Here is a 24,790-nt window from a genome sequence, read left to right on the forward strand (position 1 = left end):
GACGTCACACGCCAGGCGTCCATTAGAAGGGAAGGGGCAGAGACCAGCTGCATGAAAGACACGCCCACCTCGTTGCTGGCGGATGCAGGTAAACTGTTGTTCTTCGTTCCCGGGGTGTCACACGTAGGAAATGTGTGCTGCCTCAGGAACGACGAACAACCTATGTCCACAACGACCAACGAGATATTGAAAATGAACGATGTGTCAACGCTCAACGATTAGGTGAGTATTTTTGATCGTTGACACTCGCTCCTAGCTGTTACACGCAACGACGTCACTAATGACGCCGGATGTGCGTCACGAATTTCGTGACCCTGACGACATATCGTTAGCGATGTCGTTGCGTGTAAAGGGGGCTTTAGGCTATTTTAGACTCCTACTTCCTGTCCTTTTAGGAATTCTTTCAGCACACTCATTGTCATCACAGACAGGATTACAGTGACAGGTAATACCCCTAAACACGGCGGATAATACAGGATCCACCAATCACAATAGGCGATTTTACTTCTCCCTATCCCCTCACTTTTCACATGCTCATTAAATGTTTCAGTATAAAAGATAGGGCTTGAGTCAATCTATTGCTGGTAATGTACATGTGGATTTCCTGAAACAATAGGAAGTAGGAGTCTAGAATAGCCCCATTGGTCATGTAAAAATTGTTAAATTTCTATTTTTAATTTTAATTAAAAATTAGAAAAATAATTAAATACAGTTAACCTAACAATTTACTTACATAACGTACAGTCTTAATGAATCGGAACCAATGTCGATAAGTGCTCGTTTAAGGGTCCTTTAACATGGGCGCAAACCAATGTTAATGCAATCATTGGGTCTTCATATTATTAAGTGTAAATAATTATTTTCTAGGCCACATATAAAAGTGGATGAGTTGATCGCTGCCTTGGGTCAGTGGTCTTAAAAAGCATTCTCGTGAATGTCGGCTTGTGCCGAAAAACCTTAAATGCTTTAAGTACTGACGTGAGAAGTAAAACATATGCGTTATATTTTTATAGAAATCAAATAAAACCATATTTTATTAATATGTATATTATATTAATGACCCAAAAAAAAAAGAAAAATTATGGGTGGCCTAACTTATCCTCAAACACTCAAATACCTGAAAATCAGCCATGAGGTTCGCTGACTCTCGTTAATAACAATAGTCAAAACTATTGGCACGATTCACTCTATATCTTACCAAAGCAATAAACCAAAGTAAACCGCTCAGCTGGCTTGGAAATTTATTGGCTACGGCTCAACATTTTTTATTGGAAAGTACAGTAGTAAAGTTCCAACAACAATCAATTATTGCAGCTTTATAGGCTACTATCATCACTTGTAAGAAAAATACCCGAATCCCGATGGAAACCCTGATTGGCCCCATTATAATTCAAAGAGAGCCATCAGAAAAGAAGATTTGTTGCACTAGCGATCATATCATCATGATGAGCAGGAGTCCTGAGACAATTGTTCTTCTGAAGTGAAAATATTTCCAAAATTGAAATAGTTTCAAATGGAAGAATGTTCACATATAATAGAAGAAAAAAATGAAATAGAAATTACACAAATGAAAAAAGTGACTTCTTTATTTTACTTTATTAATGAATTCTACAACTAATTTTATTTATATATATATATATATATATATACATATATATATACACCTATATATATATTACAGAACTAGGAGACAGGGCTGATTCTTGTTAAAAAAGAAAGGTTGTATATTGAATCTTATGGTCAATCTTCCATGGGAAAAATACGCAAATTAGTCTTCTCCGAGGAAAGTTCACTAGTGTTGGATGTAGCTGCCATAAGTTTAAAGGGGTTGTCTGGAACTTCAACTCTTTCACAACCAATGACGTACTATTACGTCATTGGTTGTATCCCCCCACTTACTGTGAGCCCAAGGTAATACGTGCACATGTCTGCTGATCTGGTCAGCAGACATTTGTTACTGTCATCCTTTATTTTTGGAGACTAGTGACGGATTTAGGGTTGGTATCCCTCAATTTCATCTTGAACTGTACATTTAAGCCTGGTTTAATTTCCTCCAGTGCATTGTGAGTTAATGTCAGTTTTGCTTTCTAGCAGTCTCTAGTTTAGTGTTTCATCTGCAGCTGCTTTGTAGCCATGCCCCTTCAGGTTTAAGTAGATGCATTACCAAGCAATCTTTGCTGAAGAAACAAATCCATTTGTTCTCTGGCCACTTTGGTGGAAGGTCCTGTGAAGGAGTGTTCCAGTAGTTGAAATGTATCCTTTTTATTGCTGTTTTCCCCTGTTTGTCTTACTTTTCCTTGTGTAATATTAGTGCAGTGGTGGGGCTAGTGTCTCCCACTTGCCAACGCACTAGCCAGGGCTTCTACAGAGTTTTCTCAAGGTCTCAGATTGCTGCTCAGTGACAATTGAGGAGACTATATAGGGCCTGGCTAGGTGAGTAGAGACAACTACAGATGAGGATAGGAGGTGTCCCATCTGCCCCTCTCACTAGAGCCAGGGCCCACCATTGTTATTGTGTCCCCGGTATTTCCCCATACTTGTCGTATTGTTTGTTGTATTTTTGTCGTGTGTCAGGCTCCCCATTGGACATGTCAAAACTGAAGTACCGTGTAGAGCCCGGTCCTCCCCCAAGTGCGGAATGCCTGCATGTCCCCACTCCCAGGTCCCAGTGGGGGTGCCTTCTCTCTCACCTCTCTCTCACTTGCCCGATCCCAGCGCGGTATTCCCGTATGCTCCCAGGCTCTGGCGGGGGCATGCTCCCTCTCTCTTGCTCCATTTACTCCTCCATTCACTCCTCTCTTGCCCCAGAGTCTGCTGCAGCCTCCTCCTGCTTCCAGGCCATGTGCAATGTTTCCGTGAGTGCCTATAGAGTGCATACGGCCACGCCTCCTTTCTGAAAGGGCCAGCGTCCCATTACTCAGAAGCTATTCCTGACATCATCTGTTACCTTAAAGGTATTTAAGTCCGCCTTCCCTGACAGGAGGCGCCTGAGCAATGTTGCTTATAGCGCGTTGCTAGTTCTCAGGTCCCAGTGTGTTATTGATTCTAGTCCTACTCTTGTATCCTAGCACCAGTCTCGTGTTCCTAACCTCTGTCTCATCTTAGAGCTTACTCTCTATCATCACTGCTGGGACACCACTCCTGAGCCATCTCCTCTGTGCCGACACGTCTGAGCCATCACTGCTATTGTGGCACCCCAGGGTTGCCACAGTAACAACACAAAGGGTTAACTCCCCACACACAACACCAAGACCTCCTGGCCAGAAGGGGGAGACCAAGATGCTTCCCTGTACATTCTGCTGGGGGGGGAGGAAATGGTCAGAAGTAGTTTCAGTTTGGAAGTTCAGTGCAGAGCACTGAGGAGACAAGATCTCTGCAGGTTGGAAGCTGGCTTTAGCTCACCTCAGGATCCACTGACCAATTCCAGGCCTAGCTGAGGGTCTGAGGAAAGGAGACAGATTACACAGAGAACATTCCTGGGAGGCAGAGCATTGCTGAGTTCATCCCAGTGGAGCACACAGAACTGATGCTGGATCCGAGACTGCAGGTTACATGCTGCACAGTTACCACCAGAGAAGTGAAGATTCCAGATCTTTCACCTGTACCACAGACACAAGCAACAAACGCAGAGTTCAGGAACATACTAGTAAGGACTCGAGTTGCCTGTCAGGTCGGTACCTAGGAGCAGAGCAGAGCAGAGCCAGCTGCATAGTTCACTCAGCAGCGGGGCCACAGACACACAGTGCAGGCAAGGAAGCCAAAACGGCCCGGCTGGGTGGGAGAAGCCCTGAACCCCTCACAGACTCCGTGGACAGTACTCTGCTGAATGCCATCTACAGTAAAGGACAAAGAAACTGCAAAACCGTGAGTCTGCCTGTTTATTGTGCTCGTGTCCTGCACTCCCCCATAGACTAACACACTGCCCCGGGGAAAAGGCTCTACCCGTGGGGAGCCGTCCCATCTCAAGCTGCCTTCCATCACCCCGGAGGTTCTGCAGCAGCGGTGGTCATCTCTGATCACATTCCACGGGTGGCGTCACGAACATAACCCCCCTTTTTATTGTGGAACCAGGGAGCACGGACCGGGCCACGACACCGTGATCCCCTTTCCAGAAGCAACCCCTTGGCCCGGTTCTGGGTATCCCCTTAACCCCTGGCGACACAACTTTGGCGTCACGAACAGGATGCGGACTGGACCCGGCTGCAACCCGGGTGACGTGCGCCTGTAAAGACTTATTGCATCGCATAAAAGACTTGCACTGTGAATTGTTGCAACAAAGAACGGACTTTAAACTTTGCAAAGATACCTGGAAAAATCCAAAAACATCATTGGTAAAATTTTCCAGGCGCCATCTTTAATCACGCCATTAGCTGCTACGCGCGGGAGAACAGCGCGCCTAAACTAAGACTCCGCCCACTGCTTGCGGAGGAGGTGCGCTCGGTGCTGCGACCCGAACGAAAACGCAGAAAAGTGTCCCAGGCTTGCTGTCAAGAAGACTGGTGAAATTAACTAAGGGGGCGCAAAGATGTCGCAGCAGGGAGACGCTGTTGTACCCGGAGGGGCAGCGGCACCTATCATGCCGTTCCTGATGCCGTACACCCCGGGTGCAGTGTGGCTGCCGCAGTATTCAGGTGAGCCCAACACACTTACTGACTTTATCGGAAAGCTAAAAATCTACTACAGCATGTACCCCCTGACAGAAACCCAGCGTGTTGGTATGCTTATGGGACAGTTAACTGGCAATGCCCAGCGGGAGGCTACATCCTGGCCGGACGATGCAAAGGACACTGTAGAGCATATAGTAGCTGGACTAAAAGCAGCTTTTGAATCCACTGCTGGCAGCCGAGCTAAAATGAGGTTCTTTGGATGCAAGCAAAAACCTAGAGAGAGCGCAAGAGACTTTGCCTTAAACTTACAGGAGGCGCTCAGAGCACTTAAATTAGCAGAACCTGCCTTAGCCCCTGGAGCAGATAAGCTGCTGATAGACCAATTCCTGGATGGACTCTCATCCCCTTCCCACCGGGGACAACTGAGCATGATGGTGATCCAGGATCCAGGACTAACATTTGCCCAGCTAAAGGATAGAGCCATCCGCCTCCAGCAGGTGGAGGAGCCGCAGGATATAGACTCTGTTCAACACCTTACAGTGGCACCCCAGCAGCCAGTAGTACCGGTGACATCGGCCATGTCAGCGGCTGCTGCTAACCACCTGGAGCCGATCACTAATGAGGCTCTCCATCAAAGGCTTGATGCCCTGACAGACACTGTTGCTTCCATGGCTAGAATCGTCCAGGAGCTGCGTGGATCCAAGTCTGCACCCAAGATTGAGATGGCGACCAGCAAGGAGGATGTCCCGTGGATGAGGCCTAGGAGATACCAAGCGACGAGAGGACGACCCAGCGACCGCTACCAGCCGGATGGACAGCCCATTTGCCGCCGTTGCAAGGAGCCAGGTCACTTTGCCCGTGAATGTGCTTTAAATGGGGATTCCCTGGGGAGGCGGGCCGCTCCTCAGGAATGAACTCTCAAGGTCCTTCACCCTGGCACGACAAGTATGTGGGGGGACGTCCAGTCATCCCCATCGTGCTGGATGGCATTCCGCTCAACGCCTTGCTGGACACTGGTTCCCAAATATCATCAATTCCGCATGTCCTTTATAAGAGGTACTGGGCTGATTCAGACGTTAGCAGTGGTCCATCTAATGTTGCATTGAATATATGGGCTAGCAATGGTGAATTAGTACCACAGGTTGGTTTCAGAGAAATGACCATTAAGATTGGGAGAGTAGAATTGCAGAATCAGGGTATTATCATTGTTGATGTTGACCGACGAGAACGTGAACCAACTATGCTGCTAGGAATGAATGTAATTGAAAATTGTTTTGCAGAGGTAATTACTGTCTTGCAGCAGATCGTCGAGACTGCCAAACCTGGGCAACAGAGACTCCTGCAGAAGGAAATTAAAGCCTTAATGCTGAAGCAGCAGGTAGAAATGTCAGGAGGTGAAATTGGCAGTGCAAGGGTAAGTGACCCAATACCTATTGTAATTCCTCCCAAAACAGAAATGCTGGTCTGGTGTAGAGCCGCAATAGGCATCAGAGGGCGAGACTATCAGGCCCTGGTAGAACCCGTGTACTCAGACAGTAGGCCCACTGTACTGACGGCCAGAGGAATAGTTGAGGTACACAGGGGGAGAGTGCCAATACGCCTTCTAAATTGTGGGGAAGATGAGGTCACCCTACCTAAGTATGCTACCATGGCTAAGCTATATACGGTTGATAACAACGCCATCACCACCGTTGAGCCCTTGAAGCCGTCAAATCAGGCGGAGGACAATGGCTCAGAGGGAAAGCTGGAGGATTGGTGCCAAAAGCTACATGTAGGTACCGATTCTACACCATCCCATCAAAAGCATGGAGTATACAGGGTAGTGAATGAATATGAACAAATATTCAGCAAACACCCATTAGACTTTGGGCAGATCAAAGGGGTAGAGCACACTATACCCACAGGTAACCATCCACCCATAAAGGAGAGGTATAGACCAGTACCACCAGCTCACTACCAATGCGCCAAAGACATGCTCAAAGAAATGAAAGAAGCAGGGGTAATAAGAGACAGTTGTAGCCCCTGGGCAGCCCCACTAGTGCTAGTTAAGAAAAAAGATGGGACCATGAGGATGTGTGTAGACTACCGACAGATCAACCGCATTACACACAAGGATGCATACCCATTACCTAGGATAGAAGAGTCATTGGCTGCATTAAAATCCGCTACTTACTTTTCCACCCTAGATCTGACTAGTGGGTATTGGCAAGTTCCTGTGGCAGAGGCTGATAAGGAGAAGACAGCATTCACCACGCCGATGGGCCTCTGTGAGTTCAATTGTATGCCGTTTGGACTCTGCAACGCACCTGGAACCTTCCAGCGAATGATGGAGTGCTGCATAGGACATAAGAACTTTGAAACTGTCCTCCTGTACCTGGATGACGTCATAGTCTACTCCAAGACCTATGAACAGCATCTACAAGACCTGGCAGAAGTGTTTGAAGCCTTATCCGGATACGGCATGAAAATCAAGCCATCCAAGTGTCACCTTCTAAAGCCAAGGGTACAGTACCTGGGACATGTCGTGAGCTCAGAAGGGGTAGCACCAGATCCTGAAAAAGTTACCGTGATCAGAGATTGGCCGAGACCCACCAGCGTGAAAGAGGTGAGTCAATTCCTGGGACTGGTAGGCTACTATAGAAGATTTATAAAAGGGTTCACGAAGCTAGCAGCTCCCCTACAAGACATCCTGGTAGGACAGTCAAAGAAGTCTGCAGCCCGAAATCCTCCTTTCCAGTGGAGTGATGAGAGAGAAGAGTCCTTTAAGAAGTTGAAGTGGGCACTGACAGGAGAAGAGATCCTGGCATATCCAGATTACCATCAACCCTTCATTTTGTACACGGATGCCAGCAACGTGGGACTGGGAGCAGTATTGTCTCAAAGGCAGGAAGGCAAGGAGAAAGTTATTGCCTTTGCAAGCAGGAAGCTCCGGCCTACAGAAAGAAACCCAGAGAATTACAGCTCCTTCAAGTTAGAACTACTGGCAGTAGTTTGGGCTGTAACAGAGCGTTTCAAACACTACCTGGCAGCTGCAGAATTTACCATCTTTACTGACAACAATCCGTTGACCCACCTGGACTCTGCAAAACTAGGTGCACTGGAACAGCGGTGGATAGCCCGACTGTCAAACTACAACTTTGTCATCAAGTACAGGGCAGGCCACAAGAATGGGAATGCAGATGCCTTATCCCGGATGCCACACTCGGGGAACGTGGAAGAGGAACCGGAGGGTCTGGAAGAAATTGAGCTGCCGGCCTTTCACCGTCCTAAGGTGGGACAGTATCAACCGAGTGTCTACCAAAAACAACAGCAGGCAACTCTCAACCCATTAGCACACCACGGATGGGCTGACACACAAGACAGCGATCCAGCTGTGAAGCTAGTGAAAGAACTGCTTACACAACAAGGTGCTTACCCTAATCAGAATGCCCCAGCTGAGACGCAACATCTCTGGAAGGAGAGAGGTAAATTGTTCCTGTACCAAGGGAAGCTCTGTAGAAGGCACACCAATCCAAAAACACATGAGTTGGTCTGGCAGATCATCGTGCCCAAGAGAGATGTCAAGATGGTTCTGGAAGCTTACCACAACGGTGCTGGTCATTTTGGTTGGAAAAAGTTGGAAGTGCTCTTAAGAGAAAGATTCTACTGGGTTGGCATGAGAAAATCAATTGAAGATTGGTGTAGAAAATGCGGACCGTGCAACCTCAGAAGAAAGGATCAACAGAACCAGAGAGCTCCACTCCAGTCCATAGTAACCAAGCAACCACTCGAGCTAGTCGCATTAGACCACGTCAAGTTGTCACCAAGCCGGTCCGGCTATGTCTATGCCTTAACCATCGTGGACCATTACTCACGCTTCTTAGTGGTGGTACCCGTGAAAGACCTTACAGCTAGAACAGCAGCTAAAGCATTCCAGACGTACTTTTGCAGACCCCATGGTTACCCAGAACAAGTCCTTGCAGATCAAGGTCCAGCTTTTGAATCACAGATTTTCCAAGAATTCTGCAACATGTATGGCTGTAAAAAGATCCGCACAACAGCATACCATCCCCAAACAAATGGCTTATGTGAGAAGATGAACCATATTGTGATTGACCTGTTGAAGACCTTACCAGAGTCAGAAAGAAATCAATGGCCAGAGAAATTGCCAGACTTGGTGGACTTGTACAATCATGTCCCGGTGAGTTCTACAAACTGCACCCCCGCTTACCTCATGCGTGCAAGGCCCGGTAAACTGCCAATTGATTTAGATATGGGAATTCTGAAGCCAGATGCAGAAGTTCAAGAATCCAATTGGGATACCCTACGTCAGCAGCAGTATCGCCAAGTACAAGAGTGCGTAGAGAAAAGTCTCCAACAAGCTAGGGGAAGACAGGAGAGAAACTTCAACCAGCATGCTCTAGCAACCCCATTGCAACCTGGTGACCAAGTTCTCAAGAGGAAATGGCGCACAAACAAATTGGATAATCAGTGGGAAACCACCCCATATACAGTCTTACCATCCAGTATGGATAATCCCAAAGTGTGTCTCATCAGTAAGGATGAAGGAAGGACATCAGCTGTCGTGTCAAGAGATCAACTCAAACCGTGTCCTGAAACCCTGAAGACACCAGAAGTCACCTTACCCATACAGGTACAACCTGTCAAGAAGGAAGAAGATGTATTCCATACAGTCTTAGGAGATTTTCCAAAAACATGGCCAAATTACTATGGAGCAGTAGCAGTCCCAATGATCGCCTTCCCTCAAGTGGTGGAACCAACATCAGAATCCATACCACAAGAAGTCCCAAGACATGAAGAACTGGAAGTTGAAACCGTAGAGGAAGAACAGATTCCTGGTCCCAGTGGGCTTGCCAGTCCTACAGTCAGTACCCCATCCTCACAAGTACCAGAAACACCAAATAGGTACACTTCCACCCACACCATTATGCTAAGTACACCCAGTACACCAGCAGTACGCAGGTCACAGCGTAGTACTCAGGGTCAGATACCAGCAAGATATAAGGACTAATGTGAAATTGCATATAAAATGTACATATGTTATAATGTTTATATGAAAAACCGTAACAGTTTAGTGTACAGAAAAGGTGAGAGAAGAGTGGTGTAAGGTGGCAGCCCGGAGAGTTACAACTTGATCACATTGTTGGTGGCCCGAGGGCCGTGAGGCCTACTGCACTTACGACCAGAGTAGAGACACCTTTAAGAAGTGTTTGTTGATTGAAATGTTTATTTAATTGCAACGTTAAGACCAAAAGCCCAGTACCTACAGAGACTATACTGTATGAACACTTATATATTTTTGAACATTTTGGACTCTTTTTGAGCTTTAAGGTTTTTGTATTTTTTCCTTTTGAGACTCTGTATATATACACTTGTTGTTCATAACTTGTTTGTTTCTTTCACAGTCCCGGAGTACTGTTCTTCACTAAGGGGGAATGTGGCACCCCAGGGTTGCCACAGTAACAACACAAAGGGTTAACTCCCCACACACAACACCAAGACCTCCTGGCCAGAAGGGGGAGACCAAGATGCTTCCCTGTACATTCTGCTGGGGGGGGAGGAAATGGTCAGAAGTAGTTTCAGTTTGGAAGTTCAGTGCAGAGCACTGAGGAGACAAGATCTCTGCAGGTTGGAAGCTGGCTTTAGCTCACCTCAGGATCCACTGACCAATTCCAGGCCTAGCTGAGGGTCTGAGGAAAGGAGACAGATTACACAGAGAACATTCCTGGGAGGCAGAGCATTGCTGAGCTCATCCCCAGTGGAGCACACAGAACGGATGCTGGATCCGAGACTGCAGGTTACATGCTGCACAGTTACCACCAGAGAAGTGAAGATTCCAGATCTTTCACCTGTACCACAGACACAAGCAACAAACGCAGAGTTCAGGAACATACTAGTAAGGACTCGAGTTGCCTGTCAGGTCGGTACCTAGGAGCAGAGCAGAGCAGAGCCAGCTGCATAGTTCACTCAGCAGCGGGGCCACAGACACACAGTGCAGGCAAGGAAGCCAAAACGGCCCGGCTGGGTGGGAGAAGCCCTGAACCCCTCACAGACTCCGTGGACAGTACTCTGCTGAATGCCATCTACAGTAAAGGACAAAGAAACTGCAAAACCGTGAGTCTGCCTGTTTATTGTGCTCGTGTCCTGCACTCCCCCATAGACTAACACACTGCCCCGGGGAAAAGGCTCTACCCGTGGGGAGCCGTCCCATCTCAAGCTGCCTTCCATCACCCCGGAGGTTCTGCAGCAGCGGTGGTCATCTCTGATCACATTCCACGGGTGGCGTCACGAACATAACCCCCCTTTTTATTGTGGAACCAGGGAGCACGGACCGGGCCACGACACCGTGATCCCCTTTCCAGAAGCAACCCCTTGGCCCGGTTCTGGGTATCCCCTTAACCCCTGGCGACACACTATGCCGCCACATTTGAACCATCACTTCTGTGCTGTCATCCCCGTGCTGCCGCATCAGAGGACACCAGCTTCAGAACTTTAAAGACTGTACCAGTCCATAAGAGACTATCTCCAGAGGTCCCTCGCAGTTGTGCATTTAGGCCCTCCGTTGGAGAGCCACACAAACCCTGTATAGGGGTTCCCTGCTGGTTGCTCCTACCGGGGAGTCCGGTGCATGGCCTAGTGGGTCCACCCCCGGACGTTCGCCGCCCCTTGGCGACCGTAACATAAGGTAAATCTGACTTGTCAGAAACTTTTTTATTTGTTCCCTGCAAATATTATATAAGCGGACACGTAGATCTGTCACCGGCTGATGTGGAAAGAAAATAGTTCAGTACTTGCTATACAAAACCATAGATTATATATTCTCAAACAAAAAAGGATCAAAGTGCCTTCCCCGACCAGCGCGCTTTTCACGGTTAAAGGTTCAGTGATTCAACAAGTTGAAAACCTATGACATGCCTCCACTGTACAAAATCAATAATTTGTTCACATCGTCTCCTTTTACACAGAAATTATATATTATGTATGGCCTATTTCCCACTGTCTAAGCTCCCAAACCACACAAGCAGCTTGTCAAGTCTTTGAAATTACCTCTCGTTCTCGGAGATTATTATTATTATAAATGTGCTTTGGAGTCAGGAATTATTTAGTGAGTTAGTGTGAAACATGAACTAGCTTGTGCTCAGGGCATGTTTCTCCCTCCAGGGTTTGGGCAATTGAACTGGCAAAACTTGAGAAGCAAAAAAATTGATGAAGCTCAACTCTAGGAGTAAGAAGAATTTGCTTCTGCTCAATCTTTTTCTTTTGCAAAACTGTTATGTGATGAAAAACAAATATGTTAAGGAACGTTGATGAATCACGAGACTGGAGCTCAAAGCCAATCCTACCACAACGCTAAGAGCAGGACCAAGAACAGCGCCCTACAACCTGCAGTTCTCCGGCTGTTGCAAAACTACAATTCCCAGAATATCATAATATTAATTAGGAAAGGGTGAAACCACAGGCTGAAGACCACAGGCCTTTCTTGTAGAATGGTGGAATGACATCAGCCACTTTTTGTCACTCTAGGTACGGGGAAGTACCGAGCGCATGGCAAAAGGGAAGGGAAAGGGAAGATGGTGACAAATGACTGAACCTACTGCTGGTCCCTGGAGTCTCTCACCACCCTAGATAGGTTCCGCACCTATGCGCCGAGTTGGATACCTGACCCTTGGTATTTCTAGAGCTGGGCTCTAAATAGGGAATGGATGGGATGAGCTCTTCGTCAATCCCACTAAACAACTATAGAAAACACAAGGTGGACAAATAGGGGGAAAAGCATGAACTTCTTATTAAATGACTCAGGAAGAAGTTCTGCAAGATACTACAAAGGAGTACAAGCCACTTGCTTGCAACCTAGCCTTGAAGGAACTGAAAAATATCACCAGCACCAGTTCAAAGAAGGAAGGGGTATTTAATCACCAAGGGAATACTAATGATCAATATCTGGGTGAAAGGTGAGCTCCTGCTGGGTCCAAAAGGGAGAGAGATGTATCCAACAAGAAAGCTACCTATACTAATGAACACTGACATCAGAAACAATGGAAGGTCAAGGAGCATTCTGCGCAGCGAGACTCTGTGACCTTTTATGGCCAGAAACCACATGACTGTCTGTCACACGTGACACACCCTGACACTTTTCCCTTGCTTCTAACACTTGAGCCTGTCATAGGCATAGGCCAAGAGTTTTCTAGGCCTCCTAGGTTGCCAACCTGTTGGTATGCATTCTCTAGAAGGTAATTGCACTATCTTTACAGCATAGGCCTATAGAGTTGTAAACAGCATATTCTGTTATGATAGCCCTGTAGGAAGTGGTGTAACATGGGTTGTTATCCCCCAGGACAAGACAGCGATTGTGACCCGCTAAAAGTAGTAATGTCTTGTTTGTGTCACCACACACAAAAACTAACTTAATTTGAGCTATAAAGCCCTTTTCTCCCCTGCATAGGTATCACAATGCAGATACAGGATTATGTTGTCTGCCCCGGGATGCTGGTCCATGTCCTGTCTACAGGATAGAGAGTGGTGGACCTTGGGCTCCCAAATCTATCACAGGACCTCAATGGATTGGCTTAACGTCAAATCTGATAGAGGTCTAAGTGGCACATCTTTGTCACTGGTAATGCCACTGTTACTTTTCCTTTTTGCTCCCAGGGAAAACCACCTAGTGCTCCACCCTTCACACTACTTTGCCACCGTTTGGAGGAACTTTTATTTAATTTGTTTGAGTGGTGGATAGATAAACCCTTGGCTTTTAAATGCCAACATTAGCAACGGACCAGGAGGAGCCTGGCGCTGACATCGGTGTGAGTGTGGTGGAGCTATGCAAATATACTCTTAACAGCTGAAAATTTTAATTTGCAGATCTGCTACAAAAATTTTATTTGCATATCTACTCCAAAAAATATTATTCATATTGAATGTGCGTTATTATGTTGTGAAGTTTCTACTGACCCCAAAGCAAAATAAACATAGTTTAAAAAAAATTAAACTCAACCAATATTTACCTTGACCCACCACGTGGACCCATCATGCTTCATCAGGTATTCACAGGACTATCTTTGGTATCTTTTGGAACCCAGCATTTTTGCCTACTAAGCCCTACAATGTCATGATGTTGGCAATAGTGTTGGGCGAGTACTAAAATGCTCGAATGCTCATTACTCGATTCGAGCTGGTCAGACGCTTGGACGAGCTCATGAGTAACAAGAATTATTGAAGGTCAATGATTGGCTTGTTGAGGTCTCCGTCCACATAGATAGAGTATTTCCGGTGGGAGAGAGGGCGGATTTTTTTTTGTTGGTCACACTACGTCCAAGAACGTTACTTTATCCTCCAGGAGAGTCATTCACAGACTGCGACTGACTTTCCCTGGGGCGCCTGCACACATCATGGAGTGAAGTAAGCCTGTGCTTTGTGGTCGTTTTTTCACGGACGGAATATCCGAGCATGCACAATACTTGGCCAAGCTCCATGATTACTAGAGCACGCTAATGGCGATCGATTAAGAAGCAGTACCAAGAACATTTGTCCATAACTAGTTGGCAACTATAGCTGTACCAAAATCCTGCTCAGGTTAAGGAAATTTTGAGTTTGGCATCTTGTCAGAAGTAGCATACCATACTATACTAGAACCATGGCCCATACTGTAGACGTATTGACTGATTTGGAATCCATGGGGTATTAAAGAGGTTTGAGTATGGGAAGAAGGGGCACACACAAACAGTGAGGTGGAGATGAGGTGGTGGGATTTTGTGAACCAACATCTTGAATGAGCTTCATCTAATTTAATCCCCATTTGCCAGATTGAAATTTGACCAAATAATCTAAATTATACATGGATGATTATTCCAGATAAAAAAGTAATACATGCAAAAGCCATAAAGTATTAAAAAAACAAAACTAGAGTATGCTGCGAACAGACTCCTACCAGGCTTGGGTACTTTAATATATGTGTTTTGGCTCAAGCTTTAATAGAATGAGAGGAAATACATAATATCCTCCCTGAGTCTGCCATGTACCTCTCCAAAAAGCAACCAAAATATACATATTTATTTGACTTGGGAACACGTAGTATATCTGAAGGGTATGGTAAAGGATGTTACAGTACACCATAGCCTTTCATACTTCAACACCCTCATTGTCCGCTCTTTCCCTTAGTTCAACTCTGTGCTATATTTTCAAGGGAAGTGTAACATTTTCAAGAATATACAAATGCTCACACTTGGTTCTCAAAGTGTTTTTCCTCCGACTGAAGCAAAATAAGGATAGTGAAGTTACCGTGTGAAGACGTCACTCGGACAGTGGGAGCTTTATACAGATTACCATAGCTGCTCATTCATATTTGTAACGCCTTTGTGAACACGAAAACTTAGAAATGTGACATAGTAGTGGTAAGAGGTACCAGTGACATGTAAACATACCAGGTCCACCCTACTTTTTTTCCTTCCTCTGTAGGGTCAGATCTGTGTGCCGACATGAACTTGTTTTCAGTAGAAAATACAGCGAGTTTGACCATTCAAAAACTATTAATAGAATTATATTTATCGCACCTGTGGCTGTTTCAAAATCTGTCATTTTGGTGCTGGACATACTTGGCCTTCAAGAGAATACCTCCTTGGCATCTCCTCTCCATCTCCCTTGGGAACCTGGAGAAGAATCAGCTGTCTTATTTTTTCATTCACTACCTTCCAGACTTGTTCTAACAATGACAAGATGACTTTCAAAGTAGCATGTTTGAGTACGGGAAAGGATACTCTATCCTTTGCCTATTCTTTGTTGACTGACTCTCCGAACCAAACTGTCAGCTATTTCCAAACCCAATAGGAGGGCGACTTGAGCGACTTTACATCGCCAGATCAATGGAAGGGCATTTTCACTTTAACGCATAAAGCATCGATTTGCTCTCATTTTCATAAGGCCAATTATACCTTGTTTCCCCAAAAATAAGCCCTAGCAGTAATTTTCAGCATTTTCGGAGTAAGACCTAAATTTAAGCCCTACCCTGAGAATAAGCCCTGGTTGTGGTTCAATAATGAAGTGTCCATACAGCAAAAATTTAATGAATACTGCAGGACACTTCCTTATAGAAAGCAGACACTCCCAAAAGAGAGAAGAAAGAAGACCATACAATCATATTGACCAGACTCTGAAGGTCAAGCAGTGGAATGGGATACATCGAGGACCTGCAGTTGAACGCACACACACACACATACACATCCGGTAATTCTGTACTGCTCCGGGGACTTTGACGTAGTGGAACACCAGAACCTATGGTGGAATGCATTGAGGACCTGCGGTTCACCCTCAGTTTCTAGATGCGTTCCACCACAGGTCCTCATGCTCCACTGCACTGTATCCCAGGTCCCCCTGCCAGCCGGAAGCAATACTGTACTATCGGATGTTGAGTGTGTATGTATGTGTGCAATCTGATGTGGAGGGTAGGCATGCTGTGGAGCACAGCTGCTGGGAGTGCCTGCTGAGGATTGCAGAAGGACCTGGGAGTGATAAAGACGTCCGGGGTCTGGTAAGTATGATTCTCTTGGAGAGGGGTCTGCCTTTTATGGGGGTAAACTTACTCCAACCTGTTTCCCCGTTAATAAGTCGTACCCCAAAAATGAGCCATACCACATTTTTCAGGGCAAAAAAATAATATGAGACAATGTATGACTTTGGATTATCTTAATGTTTCCATTGTCAAATCAATATTTCCTATTTTTCATGAAAACCTACAGTCATATGAAAACGTTTGGGCACCCCTATTAATGTTAACCTTTTTTCTTTATAACAATTTGGGTTTTTGCAACAGCTATTTCAGTTTCATATATTTAATAACTGATGGACTAAGTAATATTTCTGGATTGAAATGAGGTTTATTGTACTAACAGAAAATGTGCAATCTGCATTTAAATAAATTTGAAAGGTGCAAAAGTATGGGCACCTCAACATAAAAGTGACATTAATATTTTGTAGATCCTCCTTTTGCAAAAATCACAGCCTCTAGTCGCTTTCTGTAGCTTTTAATGAGTTCCTGGATCCTGGATGAAGGTATATTTGACCATTCCTGTTTACAAAACAATTCCAGTTCAGTTAAGTTTGATGGTCGCCGAGCATGGACAGCCCGCTTCAAATCATCCCACAGATGTTCAATGATATTCAGGTCTGGGGACTGGGATGGCCATTCCAGAACATTTTAATTGTTCCTCTGCATGAATGCCTGAGTAGATTTGGAGCGGTGTTTTGGATCATTGTCTTGCTAAAATATCCATCCCCTGCGTAACTTCAACTTCGTCACTGATTCTTGTACATTATTGTCAAGAATCTGCTGACACTGAGTTGAATCCATGTGACCCTCAACTTTAACAAGATTCCCGGTGCCGGCATTGGCCACACAGCCCCAAAGCATGATGGAACCTCCACCAAATTTTACTGTGGGTAGCAAGTGCTTTTCTTGGAATGCCGTGTATTTTTGCCTCCATGCATAACGCCTTTTTGTATGACCAAACAACTCAATCTTTGTTTCATCAGTCCACAGTATCTTCTTCCAAAATGTAACTGGCTTGTCCAAATGTGCTGTTGCATACCTCAGGCGACTCTGTTTGTGGCGTGCTTGCAGAAACGGCTTCTTTCGCATCACTCTCCCATACAGCTTCTCCTTGTGTAAAGTGCGCTGTATTGTTGACCGATGCACAGTGACAGTGAAATGCCCGCGCCGGGGCCTGCAGGGATGGCACAGTCACCAGGCCGGTGGTATTCGGGGTCAGGCTGTGAGTGGCCCAACCCGGCTTCCATCACCCCGACGGGTTTCAATAAAAGGGAAAAGTCCAACAGTCAGTCCGGTGTGACAAGGGGGGAAGGAAGGAGGGTGATGGGGTTCCTGGGAAGCACGCCATCGTTCACAGCAGCCACTGCGGTCTCGGCCTCCTCTGCCACCGCTCTTCCCCAGGAAATGGTATGGGATGGGAACGGGGGATGCAAGCAGCGCCACGCGTGGTATGTGGCCAGGTGTTCAGCTGCCGCTGCACAGTCTCTCTCCGAGGCAGATGTTATAAGCAGCCAGATGGAATCGCTCCCGACGGGTGGAGCAGGGGGTCCCGGAAGGTTAATGAGATCCAGGGCAACAGTCCTCAGGGACACCGGGGGCACAGGGCGGCAGCATCTACTCACACCAGTCACCCAAGTGGGGGTTCCAGTTTCTCTTTGTTTACAGTCCGTTCCACTTCGCACCCGGAAGCTAGTCCTCGCCACCTGTAGCCTTTAATTGGCCCCGGGCAGGCAGAAGGAAGGAGGGTCCGGTGAGGTGATCTGGGGGTCTCTCCCTTCCGTGTGCGTTAGTGCTGTCCCCGTGGCATAGAGCATCTTGGGAACTCGCCGCCTCTCTGTCTCTCTCATCCCGGTAGCATAACACCAAACCGCCACCGGGTACAACATTCTCCAGGGATCCCCAGTCCTCAGCTCCATTCCCTTCCTCAGATGTTATCAGCCCTGGTCTCGTGGCACCTCCTCAACACGAGCTGTTCTATGGAGGTCTGCACTCTCTTGCAGCCTCTAACGTTCTGCTTAACTTTCTGTGTGTTCTGCACTAAACTCACTCCTATTCAGGCCCCCCTCCCCTTGGGTTGTCATGGAAACCTGCCCTGTGCAGCCACCTGCTCATTAAGGAGACAGGATGAGTCATGAGGCTCAAAACTACATGCTGCAAAAGCTATTAACTCCTTCCTGCCAGTGTGATGTGAGTGTGTGTGCGGACTTCACTCCTCCTGCCCGGGAAAAAATGGGGTAACATTTAATACCCTGTAATGACCCAGTTGCAGCGGCGTTACACTCCTCCAAACCAAAAACGCAACACTCCGGGGTTGCGACAACAAACAACACCACAGAAAAAAAAAACTTTTCATAGATAAACAAATTAACATGTCCCTTTTACCGGGACCCAATAAAGGATAGGAAGAAGCAGGAAGAAAAAGAAGAAGGAAGAGAAGAAAAGCATGGAAAAAGAAACATTTGCATATATTTAAAAAAACATTTAAACTTTCGGGAACAGGCCTCCTTATGATGCTCCAGGGCCCTCCAGGTACCCAGGTTTAGGGGAAAAGCTCCGTAGTCCAAATCCCGGTACGGGCTGCGATGCCAGGCTCACCCCTCCGGCCACCACTCGCCAAAGCTTGCACCCGGGCAGTCCATGTCATTCCCCCATCTTCTCCTGGTCCTGGGGAGGCAGGATTTCTGGTTCCCAGTAAGTGTCCAACAAAGGGGCGGGCACGGATTTTCACGCCCTGCCGCAGCCCCACCCACGAAGGGCGGGCAAGTCCAGTTCTTGTTGGTACGTATAAGGATAAGGCTGCACATCAAACTTAGATAATAGTATAATGCCTCAAGCATATGGAAAAATATTGGGAAATACAATGAAAAATGCTACTTGCTAACTTGAACATGTGAATAATGAATTGCATACCTGCCATGAATATTAGGAAAAAGGAGATATTTAGCAATCGCATTGATCAATGTAACTGAGCCCCAAAACCTCGTCAAGGTATATCTCTATATTGGGGTCCCTAGCTCTGTGACCCTAACTGTGTGTCATCTCATTGCAATTAAAAACTGCTGTGGGTGGAGAGGGGTAACTAAGGACTTTCTTATATAGGAGATGGAAAAAACATGGCCGAAAGGGGCGGAGCTGTGTTCACATTCAGAAAAAAATACATATAACTGAATAGGATAACTGAAGTGAGCACTAATATATATATTATGAGTGCAAGCCAAAAAATACATACTATATAAGGATAAGGCTGCACATCAAACTTAGATAATAGTATAATGCCTCAAGCATATGGAAAAATATTGGGAAATACAATGAAAAATGCTACTTGCTAACTTGAACATGTGAATAATGAATTGCATACCTGCCATGAATATTAGGAAAAAGGAGATATTTAGCAATCGCATTGATCAATGTAACTGAGCCCCAAAACCTCGTCAAGGTATATCTCTATATTGGGGTCCCTAGCTCTGTGACCCTAACTGTGTGTCATCTCATTGCAATTAAAAACTGCTGTGGGTGGAGAGGGGTAACTAAGGACTTTCTTATATAGGAGATGAAAAAAAACATGGCCGAAAGGGGCGGAGCTGTGTTCACATTCAGAAAAAAATACATATAACTGAATAGGATAACTGAAGTGAGCACTAATATATATATTATGAGTGCAAGCCAAAAAATACATACTATATAAGGATAAGGCTGCACATCAAACTTAGATAATAGTATAATGCCTCAAGCATATGGAAAAATATTGGGAAATACAATGAAAAATGCTACTTGCTAACTTGAACATGTGAATAATGAATTACATACCTGCCATGAATATTAGGAAAAAGGAGATATTTAGCAATCGCATTGATCAATGTAACTGAGCCCTAAAACCTCGTCAAGGTATATCTCTATATTGGGGTCCCTAGCTCTGTGACCCTAACTGTGTGTCATCTGATTGCAATTAAAAACTGCTGTGGGTGGAGAGGGGTAACTAAGGACTTTCTTATATAGGAGATGGAAAAAAACATGGCCGAAAGGGGCGGAGCTGTGTTCACATTCAGAAAAAAATACATATAACTGAATAGGATAACTGAAGTGAGCACTAATTTTTGGCTTGCACTCATAATATATATATTAGTGCTCACTTCAGTTATCCTATTCAGTTACTTGTTGGTACGTATGGCGCCCATCCCATTCTCAATGGATGCTATTGTACAGTCCAAGTCCATTTGTCGCATGCTCGCAGCCGCGGGCACCAATATAAATGTTAGACAATCCAATTTTGCAGATGGTATACACAAGGCACGCCGTCACCCGGCGTTACCAGGTCTTGTCCGGACCCTGCTCGCAGCGCAAAGTTGAAACGCCTGCGCCGGGGCCTGCAGGGATGGCACGGACACCAGGCCGGTGGTATTTGGGGTCAGGCTGTGAGTGGCCCGACCCAGCTTCCGTCACCCCGGCGGGTTTCAATAAAAGGGAAAAGTCCAACAGTCAGTCCGGTGTGACAAGGGGGAAAGGAAGGAGGGTGATGGGGTTCCTGGGGAGCATGCCATCGTTCACAGCAGCCACTGCGGTCTCGGCCTCCTCTGCCACCGCTCTCCCCCAGGAAATGGTACGGGGGATGCAAGCAGCGTCACCCGTGGTATGCAGCCAGGTGTTCAGCCGCCGCTGCACAGTCTCTCTCCGGGGCAGATGTTATAAGCAGCCAGATGGAATCGATCCCCACGGGTGGAGCAGCGGGAGCCCCAGGAGGTTAATGAGACCCAGGGCAACAGTCCTCAGGGACACCGGGGGCACAGGGCGGCAGCATCTACTCACACCAGTCACGGAGTGCGGGTTCCAGTTTCTCTTTATTTACAGTCCGTTCCACATCGCACCCGGGTGCTGGTCCTCACCGCCTGTAGCCTTTGGTTGGTCCCGGGCAGGTAGGAGGAAGGGGGGTCCGGTGAGGTGATCTGGGGGTCTCTCCCTTCCGTGTGCGTTAGTGCCGCCTCCGTGGCATAGAGCATCTTGGGAACTCGCTGCCTCTCTGTCTCTCTCATCCCAGTAGCATAACACCAAACCACCACCGGGTACAACATTCTCCAGGGATCCCCAGTCCTCAGCTCTATTCCCTTCCTCAGATGTTATCAGCCCTGGTCTCGTGGCATCTCCTCAGCAGGAGCTGTTCTATGGAGGTCTGCACTCTCTTGCAGCCTCTAACGTTCTGATAAACTTTCTGTGTGTTCTGCACTAAACTCACTCCTATTCAGGCCCCCCTCCCCTTGGGTTGTCATGGAAACCTGCCTGTGTGCAGCCACCTGCTCATTAAGGAGACAGGATGAGTCATGAGGCTCAAAACTACATGCTGCAAAAGCTATTAACTCCTTCCTGCCAGTGTGATGTGAGTGTGTGTGTGGACTTCACTCCTCGTGCCCAGGAAAAAATGGGGTAACATTTAATACCCTGTAACGACCCAGTTGCATGGGGCATTACAACACCATCTGCAGCAAGATGATGCTGCAGGTCTTAGGAGGTGGTCTGTGGATTGTCCTTGACTGTTCTCACCATTCTTCTTCTCTACCTTTCTGATATTTTTCTTGGCCTGCCACTTCTGGGCTTAACAAGAACTGTACCTGTGTTCTTCCATTTCCTTACTATGTTCCTCACAGTGGAAACTGACAGTTTAAATCTCTGAGACAACTTTTTGTATCCTTCCCCTGAACAACTATGTTGAATAATCTTTGTTTTCAGATCATTTGAGAGTTGTTTTGAGGAGCCAATGATGCCACTCTTCATAGGAGATTCAAATAGGAGAACAACTTGCAAGTGGCCACCTTAAATACCTTTTCTCATGATTGGATACACCTGCCTATGAAGTTCAAAGCTCAATGAGGTTACAAAACCACTTTTTAGTGCTTCAGTAAATCAGTAAAAAGTAGTTAGGAGTGTTCAAAACAAGAAATTGATAAGGGTGCCCATACTTATGCACTTGTCAAATTTAGTTTAAATGCAGATTGCACATTTTCTGTTAGTACAATAAACCTCATTTCAATCCAGAAATATTAGTTCATCAGTTATTAGATATATGAAACTGAAATAGCTGTTGCAAAAACCATAATTGTTATAAAGAAAAAAAGTTAACATTAATAGGGGTGCCCAAACTTTTTCATATGACTGTAATTTTTTTCTCTGCTTTCCCCAAAGGTCGTTTCCCTTTTGTTTTGAGACTATTGACAGCCTTAGGCCTTTAGCCTCCCATCTCTATTTAGACTCCTCATTTCAATGAAGTTTCCTTTCCTTTGGCATCTCATGAGTTATTTTCCGTTGTGTTGCCAACAGCTCTAAGCAGGCAGGTCAGCTGTAGCTGCTCTGAGTCAATATTACCTTGCTTTCTGATGTCACTATCGATTATAAATACATTTGATGCCTTATGTTTGTGTTATTTCTTTTAAAAGTATATAAGTAAAGATAAATGTAAAACATATAATTATACTTCTACAGCAATTTACAAATGTTTTAATAAGATGTTGGAAAAAATGCTGCAGAGTAAGAAGGCTTTCAAAAATAGAAGTGTTCATTTTGTATTTTCATCAGTTCACAACATGCAAACAGAACGCAACGTGCGCACATTCCTGGAGAATTCATGCATTCTGGATGTTTGCTCTGCCATAGACAGAGAGGAAAAAGCATCCAGAACGCACATTTTTGACAGTGCGCTCCCACTCGGCTCTGCCGCATCCCCATAGACTTGCAGCAGAGCCGAGTGGGACCGGACTGTCAAAAAGAGCATGGTTGGCTGCGAGACAGAGCCGCGCGATCAGAATGAACTCGGATGAACTTCACCCGACTTCATTGTGATCGCGCGGCTTTGTGAGTGTGCCACGGCTTGATTTGCGGTCACACGTGAAGGACTCACCTGTGATCGCAAATCCCCTGAGTGACTGCAGTGAGCCGCATGATCAGCTGTGCTTTCACTCAGGTTGCAGTCCTCCACCTGAGAGCAGTGGCCGCGAGTAACCTCAGTGACAGCACAGCTGATCGCGCGACTCACTTCAGTTGCTGCATGGAGCTCACAGGAGCGGCGGTGTTCTACTGCCGCTCCTGTCAGCTTCCGATGTAGCAGAGCTGAAAGCGTTGTGGGACCTTGCATGGATTACATCATACCTGGAGGTGTTTTTGAGGGGTTAATAAAGTGGTGAAAGAGGGTGTTTTTTTGTCTTTCATTACAAATAAAGGATTTTTTGATGTGTGTGTTTATTTTCTTTAACTTACAGGTTAATCATGGAAGGTATCTCGGGGAGACGCCTGCCATGATTAACCTAGGAGTTAGTGGCAGCTATGGGCTGCTGCCATTAACTCCTTATCACCCCGTTTGCCACCGCACCAGGGCAATTCGGGATGAGCCGGGTAACGTCCCGGGACTGTCGCATCTAATGGATGTGGCAATTCCGGGCGGCTGCTGGCTGATATGTTTAGGCTATGGGGCTCCCCATAACGTGGAGCTCCTCATCCTGAGACTACCAGCCTTTAGCCATGTGGGATTACCCTGGCTGGTATCCATATTGGGGGGACCGCACGTCATTTTTTTTTCATTATTTTTTTTTTCTGCTCGATATAGACACGCCCACTGGTGGCTCTGATTGGTTGCAGTGAGACAGCTGTCAATCAGCGTGGGGCGTGTCTGACTGCAACCAATCATAGGCGCCGGTGGGCGAGGGAAGCAGGGAATACAAGATGGATTAATGAGCGGCCGGCATTTTCAAAAGAGGAGAAGCCGCCACAGTGTGAATGCCGTGCAGATTGTGGATCGGTGAGTATGAGAGAGGGGGAGAGAGGGAGAGACTGACATAGACAAAGAGAGAGATAGAGACATAGAGAGAGGGAGAAACCGACCGACAAAGAGAGAGAGACCGAAAGACCTGCCCTTGCTATGTAAAAAAGACATGTGGATCGCAACAATAATGCAATGCAAATGCAGTGCTTAACATTTTGGCAGTGTTTTTTTACAACTCATTGATTTCAATGGGTGTAGAACGCAGCCAAAACGGACAAAAGAATTGACATGTTGCTTCTTCAAACACAGAGATTTTGTCAAATTTTTGACAATCAAAACGTTGCTGCATTTCAATAAACATCGTGTGCACAGATTTTGCATGATTCTCATAGACTTTGCTGGGGAAGCACAACGCATGCATTTTGTCAATGACACAGTGCAGTTGTAAACGCAGCCAAAACGCAGAAAAAAATGCAATGTGCGCACATGGCCTAAGGATGTCAGGGACAAGATCATAGACCTGCACAAGGCTGGAATGGGCTACAAAGCCATAAGTAAGACACTGGGTGAGAAGGAGACAACTGTTGGTGCAATAGTAAGAAAATGGAAAAATACAAAATTAGTGTCACTTGACAACGATCTGGGGCACCATGTAAAATCTCACTTCATGGGTTATCCAGGATCGTGAGGAAGGTGAGAGATCAGCCTAACACTACACGGGGGGAACTTGTTAATGATCTCGAGGCAGCTTAGACCACTATCACCAAGAAAACCATTGGTAACACATTACATTGTAATGGATAAAAATCCTGCAGTGCCCGCAAAGTCCCACTGCCCTAGAAGGCACATGTGCAGCCGGTCCGTCTGAAGTTTGCCAATGAACACCTGGATGATTCTAAGAGT

The sequence above is a fragment of the Anomaloglossus baeobatrachus genome, chromosome 3 (assembly GCF_048569485.1).
Source record: "Anomaloglossus baeobatrachus isolate aAnoBae1 chromosome 3, aAnoBae1.hap1, whole genome shotgun sequence".
Classification (NCBI taxonomy): Eukaryota; Metazoa; Chordata; class Amphibia; order Anura; family Aromobatidae; genus Anomaloglossus; species Anomaloglossus baeobatrachus.